The 11,583-nt window shown below is 38.8% G+C and overlaps 1 long non-coding RNA gene across 2 annotated transcripts; it reads right to left on the bottom strand.

The window, feature by feature from the left end:
• Positions 1–729: 729 nt before the first annotated feature.
• Positions 730–11,353, bottom strand: LOC129406827 (uncharacterized). Of its 2 annotated transcripts, XR_008631284.1 has the most exons (7): positions 10,851–11,353; positions 7,830–7,913; positions 6,983–7,103; positions 6,064–6,187; positions 5,546–5,611; positions 4,326–4,376; positions 730–1,005 (listed from the first exon to the last, which is right to left on the bottom strand). It is a non-coding gene; the product is annotated as an uncharacterized LOC129406827 (long non-coding RNA). The 2 variants fall into 2 exon arrangements; XR_008631285.1 differs by lacking the exon at positions 7,830–7,913 and having other exon boundaries at positions 10,851–11,352.
• Between the last annotated feature and the right edge of the window lie 230 nt (positions 11,354–11,583).

The raw sequence follows: 11,583 nt of genomic DNA, 5'->3' as shown, positions 1-11,583 counted from the left end.
TGACCTCAGAATATAAAGCTTAATTAAAAAAAAAAAATCTTAGCCCACTAAATTGACTGTAGTGAGATCTGAGTTTAAGAATTTATCACAGCACAGGACTCTCTATAGAAACTGTCGAAGTGGGTCCAGTACATGCTCTTGTCATTCACTATAATAGTACAATTCACAGCAGTTTCTCAAAGTGTCACTAGCAGCTGGGGGTCTCCTCAGGGCTATCTGGTCACAAGTACCTCATCACGGAATCCCCGCCACGGAGTCTGGAAGCCCTCGGCCACAGAGGGATCCTTCCGTTTCCATATTCCTATAGCCACCACATTAACCACAATAAGGAATTTCCCGATGGCAGGACAACCCTCCATTATTCAGCCTACCCAAATATAGGAACTTGTGAAAGAAGTGGGTGGCAGCCTTTCTTACAAAAAACAAATGTTCAAACGCATAACAAATGCTTTGCTAGTTAAGGCAAATTTTTTCCGGTGTCTTGGGCTGAGCTAATAGATTGTTTGAGGAGAAAATGTTTTACTCCAGTGGGACTAATAAAGAGAATTAAAATGTACATATGGATACCTTTCAAGTCTTTTTCTCCTATAATTATAATGGAGACACATTAGAAAGCAATTTTAAAGCTACTCTAATAATATCACATTGGAAGAAGAACTGCTCTAAGGGGAAAAGGGATTCTTTTAACACCCCTCCCCCCTTTTTAGGAACAAATAATTATTCAGCCCAACATGTAAAACTTATTTTATTTTTTGTATACTTTGATTAAAACAGAAAATGTTTGGTAGTACTCTACAATATTAAGCATTTTCGATGAAATTGGTGATCAAAAAGAGCATAACCCCCTTCTTCGTGACAACTGAGAATTTTAATTGGAAAAATACTGTAGTCTATAAATAGGGACATCCAAAACATATTTAAACCACTTGAGCACTTGATTTTTCCATGTCCTTTGCATCTAGATTGAAACAGACCACAGGAAATGTCAAAGACTGATGGCTGAATCTAAAAAAAAAGAAAAAAATCATTTAGTTGTCATGATCATTGTCGCTATCAATTCCTAATATTTTATACATCACTGACTGCACTTTACTTCACCATGCTGCTTTATGCTTGGAAGAAGACAAATCACTAATCAATTACGTACACTAATTAAAAACGCTACCTTCGGAGGCATTTTAATAACTTAGTAATTAGGGTTTTTCTCTCTAACTTCTTATTTTAAAACATTTTGGTAACACAGTAGCCAGGATGCACTAAACATTTGCAAATTCTTAATACTAGAGTGTATGTAAACTATCATATCGCTCCCCCCCCAACCAAAAGTTGTGGTACAATTCTGAAACTGGCTCAGGTCACATGGAAAATGGAATTATATGCTAATTTGTTCCTATATTAAGTTATCATAGAAGGTCAGACCAAACACAGTAAAATAAATTCTGAAAAAAAAATTAAGTAGAGTGGTATGTACCGTAGCAAAGTAAACTGTTTATCTTAATAGATACAATACAAGAAAAAAAATTAAGTGGGGGCATTTTCTCCGTTTCAAAAAAATTAATGTTTTAACCAATCAACCCCAGGCAATGACTTGCATGGTTTAAAAATACTTTATGTAAATAGTATTTTTTTCCTAAAGGAGAACTAAGGCAGGATATTTTTTCTAAAGGAAGAAGACAGATATAGTATCAAAAGGAGAACAATTTTCTCAGAAAAAATTTCACTTTATTTTACATAGTATTACAATTAAACCTAAAACTCAATTCATATAAACAGTACTACACTATATTGTAAAATATACGGGCTTAAATAAACGACGGGGTCAAGAGGTGCTGATCATTACACATTTATTATTTTACTCCAGAACAAACAAAATGCATTTCATCTTTTCTTAGCACAGATCTGCCTGAAAAAAATTAAAGCTTCATTAAAAATATTGAGAAAAATATCTATGTCCATTATTTTTCTGGAAGACATTAGTTCTATGGAGACTACATTAACTTTCAAAAAACCACAAACTAAATTGAAGGTTGAAGAATTAGGGCTATCAGTTTTAGAGCTGATGATGGCTCATCTTTCATATTTCTGTCTTTCCAAGGCTCTTTTATAGAAAAAAAAAAGAGGAAGTCTTGGGGGCCAGGAGAAAAGAGAAATAAAACCCGACAGCACTGAAGCCAGGGACCTGTATTTTATAAAGCATCCAGTTTATTGCAGGACACAACTAAGACGAGAGGCAGAGATCATCTGTGTCATACCCTTAGGCAAATCCTTTGGAAAAAAAAAAGAATAATTTTTGTTCTAGAGTCGATCCTTTTCCTATTAAAAAATGTTTATATCTTTCATTTTCTTGCCATGTTTCCAATGCCATGTTACCAGAACCAGCCTTCATGATAAGCCACCTGAATTTTCTTTAAATCGTAACTCATTTTGAATTTATAAAAGGGATTTTATCTGTTGCACTTAATAAGATTTTATGACTCTTAGAATTCATTAAATATGTTTGTCTAGTATGAAATATAGGGGTTTTTTTTACATCTTATTCAAATACTTCATTTTCAGCTGAATATTATAGGTATTATTTACCCTGTTTTCTGCTAACCAAATAAGATATATGGAAGTACTCAGGCATAAAATCTTCAGGTTCTTTGATGGGCTATAAATTAGCGTTCTCTTTTTTTCACTATCATTCTTATTGACGGGCCTTATGTGAATTAATCTTTATCCATAAAAAGAAGTTGAGAATTACCTTTTCTAAAGGTGGCAAGCCTAACAAAATAAAAACATGCACCGATGCCTAAATAACAGGACTTGAGTAAATTTATATTTATTCCCTGAAAACAATCTTGTGTCCAGAGAGTAGGAACCACCCTAAAGCACCTTAAATGCTAAAATAGCACATTTGAAATGTCTGTAGATAATTATTATGTCATCTACAAATGACTTTACATATAGCTATATTTTAATATTCATTACCAGAGGCTCTAATGCGAAATACAATGGAACTGCTAATATATTAAGTTGGTTAAAGATAACATCAAGCAAATCAGTAGCTGTTCTATAACTCAAAGTAAGACGCAAAATAAGATTTGAAAAAGAATCGATAAAAGCCAGGGCAAAATATTTGAACCTTGGTTATCACAAACAACACTATCATTCCTGATGGTTTGCATATAAACTCCTTATCTCCAATAGCTAGTTAAAAAGAATGAAAAGCTTCTTAGAACCAGCGAAAAAGAAAGTCTTTACCATGCCCCTTGAAAAAGCTCATTTTCACATTACTCAGGCTTCATTATGCTAAATCAATATTCGTTTAGTCACTGGGGTTATTGACATATTTTAAAATAAAAGTATACCCTTCAGCTACTGCACTCATTACAGGTAATTTGTCTTGTCAGAGAGCAGGGAATATTATCCTAGTCTTTCAGGGGCTGACAGCCCATGGAAATACCTCCCCATGGTTACAACTGTAAATAATTTTAAGGTAAAATATTGAAAAATCAATGACTGTTTCCTGCAATCTGTCACAAACAAATCAATCATAATCTGTACTGCCAGAGAGTATGATTTGAAGGAGATGGGAGCAGATGTAATTCTTGGCTGGAATCTCTCATTTCAAAATCACTTCACATAATGGTGTCATCATTTAAACACTTAACAGTCAGTGCAACTGCCACTGTAACATCTAGTTGGACAAGACCACAAGGAGGAGGAGGAGAAAATGCCATCACTATTATGTTAACAAACATTTAATTTAAATGGTTGCTGCATTAGTAAATTTCAGCTGAAAACAGCTTTACCTACCTCCTTTCACAGTTCGGAATTAATCACGGCTGCTTTTCTATGTACTGGTGCTTAATAAATTAGCGCCTGACTCGAAATTTTATTCTCTAAAGCATCTATAGCCCTTATTTTAAAAGTCCATCAGAGAGAATAAAATTTTGAATTAATACATAAGATATTCAGATTATAGAAAATCCATAATTCTACCAACATAACAAAGATTAAAAATAGAGTCATAGATGTCAAGATTATACTTTTAAAGCAGGTTTAAAGGTCTCAGCTGCCCAGATATTAAATTTTATATTTCCTTCTATTAATAAATATTGCATTTCAACCTTGTAATATTGTAGTCTATTTAAGATAATCACCAAGACCTAATCAATTCAAAATACTCTTGCATCTCATATACAAGCTATACCACAGACAGTGTATACCATAGACTACCTCAAAAGTCAGAGTAATAACCCAACTATGTGAAAGTGTAAAAGTTGGTCATGGTCATAATATTGAATAATGTTGCAAAAATATATAATGCTCCAAGTAATCACCTTGATATTGTCATTTTTTAAATGGCTTCCTCAATTGCTTCCAACTTCTTCCTAGGCACGAAAAAAGAACCTGAGGTTGGCATATTTCACCTTAATGTTGTACTAACCAAAAACATTATTTGATTTAATGATCAAACATTCTTAGAGGTTTTTGTTTCTCAATGTACACTCACTCTTTTTATACCACACTGCTTACAAATTCCCTAATTACATAATTAAATACACAAAGCCCTTGATTATTCTATCAATATCCCCCAAAGATATGGTCCAGGGAGTAGACATTTTTTAATGACAGGTACATCATTTTCCTTTTAGAAGGTAAATATGTAACACTCTTAAACATAATAATTCCTTTACAAGAGGGTTCTTACTTTACATTTAATTAAACCTGCATAATCTATCTGGCAACAGTATGAGAAGATAAAAAACTATCTTTATTGATACAAAATTAAATATAATTTTTGTTCTTCAAGAACCACAGATCATTCTTGAAGAGCAACATTACATTTTTTTTAAATGAAAGAGAATGCAAGTAACTTATCAAAGATACCATGTGGAATAAAACAGAAACTCCATTGCATGTGAACCAAACAACAGCTGCAAAATAAGCAACAAGCCAACCTAGTAAAAGGAAAAGGAAAGTACTACCCACAGCCTAGGATTATACAGAGAATGAAAGGGGACCCAAATTTGTGAACGAGGGTAAGAACTGCCTTTCAGTCTCCTTGCACTGGGCCCAGGCCGGGCCCAGCTAACTCCTTGGCAGAGTTCTGGAACCAGTTGTCAACCACCAAGTCTCCCACTCAGTGTTTGGTGGTGGCTGGCAGTAAATCGCCCTGCAGAGAGCACATTCCCTCACAGAAGACAACAAAGAGGTGGGAGGTAAATGAGGACAGTTAAGCAACATGCTAAATGCACGCACGTACATCAACCACAAATTAAAATGACACCTACTCAACTGTGTGGGCCACCATCAGAGACCTAATTCTCAGAAAGAAGCTATTTTAAGGGTGCTGAGTATGCCTCCACGGGACATCTCAGCACTCCCGGGCATAGCCCAACGCCTAGGAGAAGCAGCTCAAAAACTTAGCAAATGAAAACCAAATTGCTTTCGTACCCCAAATTTAAAGAAATTTCTCTCTACTAGATGAAAAGTTCTTATATGTAATAAAGACTCAGGATTGGTAGAGAAAGCGTCCTTTTAAAAGAGATAATATTACCTCCCTATCTTCAGAATCTCCTTCTCCCAATAGCCAGTAGAGTAGCTCCATTATGAACTGTAGATTCTTAAAAATAAACAACAGCAAGAGTTAGCTTCATCTTTCCTACCACTTCTGCCCTTCATACAATTCCAGTTTAATTACCAATACTTCAGGTTTACTTTTCCTATACGATAGTCCTCAAAAGCATAGTCTGGCTATTTCTACTAGAGAATGTTTGGTACAATGTCCTCAATTAAGCAATGATAAGCTATTATTTCTGAGAACACATTTTTGTTTCATATTTTTCAATAGTAAAGAACCTCTCCTCCCACCACATAGCCCTATTTTATATAAAAGGACTATTGGTTATAACACATTTGAATACCATTAATATACATAAAATAGAAATTCTGGCTGATACACTGATATACAACTCAACTGATTTACATAGATGTTTACAGTTTTCCTTGTTTTATCTTAGACAAGAAAAAAATTCCCTAAGATTAAAGCAAACAAAGAGGAATCAAATTGCTCACCGCTTAACATTCTCTTGATATTTGTGTTGCTTATTTTTTAACTTGCCGCAATGCTTCAGCTCTTGGTCATATATGAAATCCCATCTCCATAAAACCCAATCAGTCACAGGGGAACACAAGCGTGCTATTTGCAAACAATTATATATTACTTCATATGGCATTAAAAAATCACTTTAATGTCTTTGAAAATACACATAGAGAAACATTTGTTCCACTGAAAGCTGAACAAATTATAGTTGCTGTCTATAATATTAGCATAGATTTTTGTCACATAACTGCTTTATTTTTACTTAACAAAACGTTCTCCATCACTAAATCTAGTTCTTTACTCTGTCCACTAGACAACACAAATATTCTGCAACATGAATTTTTCTCATCTCTTTGAATTCAACAGCCCTTATTTTGATGAGAAATAGCAATTTTATGCATATATGTATACCTCTTGTCAATATAAGAGCTTGGAAGTCACAGCTGGAGTGCATATATATATGAATATATATGCATATATGTACATATATATTCTTTAAATAACTTAAAAGACTCAGGTAAGTAATGAAAATAATGAGAATTTTTTAATTTGGTATAAGCAGATTAGTTCTTTAAAATAGCAATTCTGTCTATAAAACATCATGGGCTTTATTTTTATTTTTATAGAAAGCACTAAATTTATAAATTTCATTATGAATAACTTCAAAATAAAGACATTATTCAGTGTATTTCCATGATTCTGATTTTTTTTCCTATTTACTGTGCCCCTGATGCATTAACAAAATTTTAATAATCAAAGGTCTTAAGAGACATTCTCTACATTCTGTACTTAGTCTTCATAACCAACATAAATACTTTGGTAAAACTAACAATGATGCTATTTGGGGTTTATTCTATACAAAAGCACACTGCATGGCATGGGATAACTCACTTGCAGATGGACATGGGGATTACAAGACAAATTTCAGCCAACATCTGAAGGAAGCCCATACTTCAGAAATGAACCTAGCTGAAAACATCCAAATGTATCAAGGAAGCATCATACTTATCACCTGCACAGAAAATGGAAATGATTCTGTTTAAGGAAACACAGAAAACTAGTTAAATACGTGTGGGATATTAGATACGAATATCTAATCTAATTTTCTCCCAGGTATCACTCCATATTATGGCAAATAAACAAATAAAGGCTGTATCAAGGTGTGGAATATCATTAGCCTGAGAAAAGGCTAGAAAAATGGATTACACAAATGACAGCTGCAGGAGAAAATTATATTCCCTTCTCCAGAACAAATGTTAAGTGCATCCTCACTAATAAAGACTTACACTCAAACTACATTAGAATATACTAGTTTTCAATTTTGAAGCATCTAAGTTAATTTGCCAAGCTAAATTGGTGCTTTAGGTCTACTCTTGCTATAAAAATGCTGCATATTTATGCAGATATAAGTCCTAAGTAACATACTTTGGAGCTGTACTATGAAAGCAAACAAGAGTCAATAATTGGAAAAGGCAAAAATAATTCCATGATTGTAAATCTTCTCCTGTATCTGTTGCTGTTCTATTAAGAATTATTTTCTATATAAAATAGCTAACAAATACACTGCAAAGATGTTTAAAAATACAAGAGTCAATACTGTGTAGAAATTGAAGGGACATACACAAAGATAGCGGGACATTACTGCACAGTGTACACTATGTTACCTCAGCCCGAAAACATTATTCTAAAATCTGATACTGTTTTCATAAATCTATTTTAAAGAACTTGTTTAACTCACTCAGGATTGCATGATTTCATTTGCATGTCTGTCTTTCAATAGAAGAATAATTCACATTTTTAAAGACTTCACCAATGTCAGAATCTATGGAATAACAAAATAAAATTTATTTCTTCAAATCAACCATAGGTGTTTAATTTGTCTTCCTATTTCATTTCTTTTAACATAGCATAATAAATTTGAAAATAACACATAAATAATAGCCGAGGGATGCTGATCTTAGCTGCTAGAGAAAGAATTTTGATGGGGGAGCTAAAGGGTAAGTATGGCAATTATTTCAAAATTAATGCTCTTGTTTTAGTTTCAGCAAACAAATATAAATAAGTCTGTCTTTGATTTTAGTTGACCATGTAATTCTAGCCAGCTAATTTTCCTTGGAGTCACGAATGAGCTGTGACTCTACACCTGGCTTCTTCGATCATATGCCTATGGGCTCCTCCACTTTCATTTCCTCTCCTACAATGAATTTTAATATTAAAGAAAAACACTCATACATCTTACACACACCCTGATGGACAGCCAGCTTCCAGGAAACCATGAGCTACAAAGAGAGGGGAGGAAATCTTAATGCAATACTTATGTTAAAGGGTATTAGGTGCTGGGTAAGCCAAGGGTAATGTCATCAACAGCATCCGTTTTGCTATTGTTTTCGTATTCAAAGATTTGAACTGAAAGACAGTATATTATTTTAGTGGTCACCCAGATTATGATTCAGATCCTTAAACTAATAAGAGGCTAAATGCATTTCTGCACTTGCTCATCAATTCAAATTTACACAATATTATTTTGGAAAAGATAAAATAGTTCTCTATGTCTGGAAATAAAAACAAGGCATGCTATAAACAATGTGCATATGCACTTGGTGAAATGAAAACAAAATTGTTTGTAGATCCTTAAACCATCCTAGAAAACTTTTTCAAAAATTAAAGGGGCATACATTTCTCATAGATTTACCTTTTTACTATATTCCTACTTCTGAACATGAAGCATGCCTTCCTTTGCAGATTCAGTTTGAACACTATTAGAAATTTGTCTAATAATATACTGCCTGCTCTGTATGTGCTTTTCTTTCCAAATTAGTAATCATTATCCCACCAAAAAGAAGGAGGGAGAGAGGGAGAGGGGGAGAGGTGGAGGAGAGAGAGAGAGAGAGAGAGAGAGAGAGAGAGAGAGAGAGAGAGAGAGAGAGAACACACGTAAGCAAGCTGACAAAGCATTGCCAAAAAGCCACAAGTAGTTCTAGGACATGCCAGTACACTTCACATTAAACTATTATTTCTCCCTGAAAAGTTCTGTTGCCAAGTGCTCACAAAAATCTGGAAGTGCAAAGCCAGGTTTCAGGCTCAATTAAATTCTCCTAGAGCAAAACTATACAAAAAATATGCCGCCCTTCTTGTGTCACCATTTTATAGACAACATTTTCTCAGGATCTTAATTAAGATAACGACGCACACCTGTGTCAACATTCTCTGGCAAGACAGCCTTATCAATCATAATCCTTTAAGTACACTCCAAAACAGCAAAGCTATATGACAGAAGCAATCTGTTACCTTTTCTAGAGCTGGGTGTTGTGTCTCTCCCACAAGAATGATGAGATCTTTAAAACACAGCAGACCTACTTTTTATGAGTCTTTAAAGTTTTAACTATAAACAGTTATTACACTAAATAAACAGGAATAACCTCTTCTGCGCTTGACTTAAACAATGACAACTGTGCAGCCATAACTTGAAGAGCAAGCTCTTATGGACAAATCTGGGTGATCCAATTGTGGTTCCTACTGGACAGTTTCAAATTGTAAAAAGTTACCCAGTACTGGATGGATGGTGAGACATGACAAGCTAACAAACCCTTAGGAAGTTTTCCAAATTAGAAAAAAAAATGTTAAAAGTCCCACTAAAAAAAAAAAATACTGGGGCATATCCACCCACCCCTAGTGTGGGTTAAAATGTTTGCAAAGATAACAAATGTGATGACCACCCCCTTCCTTTGCCCCCAAATAAAGAGTCTTCTTGGTAACCTGGAGTTAAGAGGCACATTAGCTGCCACCTCTGCAGAGAACCAGAGAAACTATTACAGTGAACAGTGAAACTATTACAATGAAACAAGCAAGCAGGATTCCTCCCCCCTCCGCCCCCCAGACTGAAACACTGACAAATAAAAGGGGGAAAGGTGGGAGCGGGGAACGCATCATCACCACTACCAAGATAAAAAAAAAAAAAAAGTTCGGAGTTGGTGTTGACCTGAGAAAAGGTGAGTGCTTTCACATTAAAAAAATAATAATTAATTAATTAATTAGTTTTTAAAAATACGCGAACAAGCTGCTAGCTGTTCCCTGAGCCGCGATCGGCTGGCGGATGATCAGCTCTTCCCTTTCGAGTCTACCCCGAGATGCCTGCCGGGGCGGCTGTGGCCAGCCGACCAGCAGCAGAGCCATCAATGTGCAAATAAAGCAGAAAATAGAGACATCCTTAAGAAATGAGCCTTAAATTTGACGCAGAGCGGAGGTGACAACCACGGCCACGGAACCATAAATTCTCAAGGCAGCCGCAGTCTCTTTCGGGATACTCTCCAGCCCTGGACACCCCAAAGAGAAGAGCGGACAGTAGAGGAGGGAAGTGTGTTGGGGAGTGAGGGGAGGACCCTTGGGGGCGGTGGGGGGAGGCGGGAGGCGGTGGGGGCAGGATGATGTAATGAGGATGTCTGGGTGACAGATTCACATTCTTGGTGCCACCTACCACTAACGGCTCCATCTCTGGGAAACCAGCATCCCCGACCAGTCCGGGGATCGCCCCCACTGGGCACCCACGCTGTCCAACTCCGCAACCCTCCATCCCGACAGGGGGAAGGCACCGCGCGTGGCTGCAAGGGACACGCCCACGTGGCCGCCCACCCGTGACCGGGACCCCAGGAGAAGAGGCCTGCCCCGGGGCGACCCTGGCCGCGTCCAGTCGGCGGCGCGGGGGCGCGGGATGGCGGAGGGGGTGGGGGGTCTCGGCTGCACGCGGCGCGCCCGGGCTCACCTCTCTGTAGCGGCGCGCGCGGACGCGCGGGCCGCGGACGCTCCCTCGTGGCTGGTGCGAGCCCCCGGCGGGCGGCGCGCGCGGGTCGCTCCCGACCGTTAGCGCGAGGGGCCACGGCGGCAGGCGGAGCCGGGGGCGGGCGCTGCGGCGCCCAGTCGGCCGCGGGAGGCGGGAGGGAGAGGAGAGAGAAAGAGAGAGAGAGAGAGAGAGAGAGAGAGAGAGAAGAGCAGGGCGGGGACACTCGCGCCGCAGCGGAGCCCCCCGCGCGCTCCGGGAACCGTCTCCACGGGCCACCTCCGCTTTCCCCTCTCAGGCTCCGGGAGTCGCGGGACTGGGGGGGGAAAGGGGCGTGTGTATGGGGAGGATCGGGGCTCCCCTCGGTCTCAGCCCAGCCGGCTCGCCAGGACACTTCGAGCCCCGGCTGCGGCTGCCACCTCCGCCGCCGGCTTCCCGTCTCCATGACAATAGCGCGCCAAAGCCCCGCCCCGCCCCGCCCCCTCGGCGCCGCGGCTCGGCGGGGAGCGGGCCCTCGGCGCGGTTGGGCGGGGCCTGCGCTGGCCGGCGTCCAATCAGAGGTGCCGGCCGAGAGGGCTAGGACGGGGAGGGCCCAGAGCCAGCCGGCTGGGGGCGTGGGGGCGGAGCCTAAGGGGGTGGGAACTGACACGGGGCGGAGCCCAGCGCGCCCGGCGTGAGTTCGCGCCGCCGAGCGGGGGCCGCGAGCTGTGTGTTAGGT

Source organism: Sorex araneus, chromosome 8 (assembly GCF_027595985.1).
Source record: "Sorex araneus isolate mSorAra2 chromosome 8, mSorAra2.pri, whole genome shotgun sequence".
NCBI classification, from domain to species: domain Eukaryota; kingdom Metazoa; phylum Chordata; class Mammalia; order Eulipotyphla; family Soricidae; genus Sorex; species Sorex araneus.
Note: the sequence above shows the minus strand (reverse complement) of the source record. Positions and strands in the feature narration are given on the sequence as shown.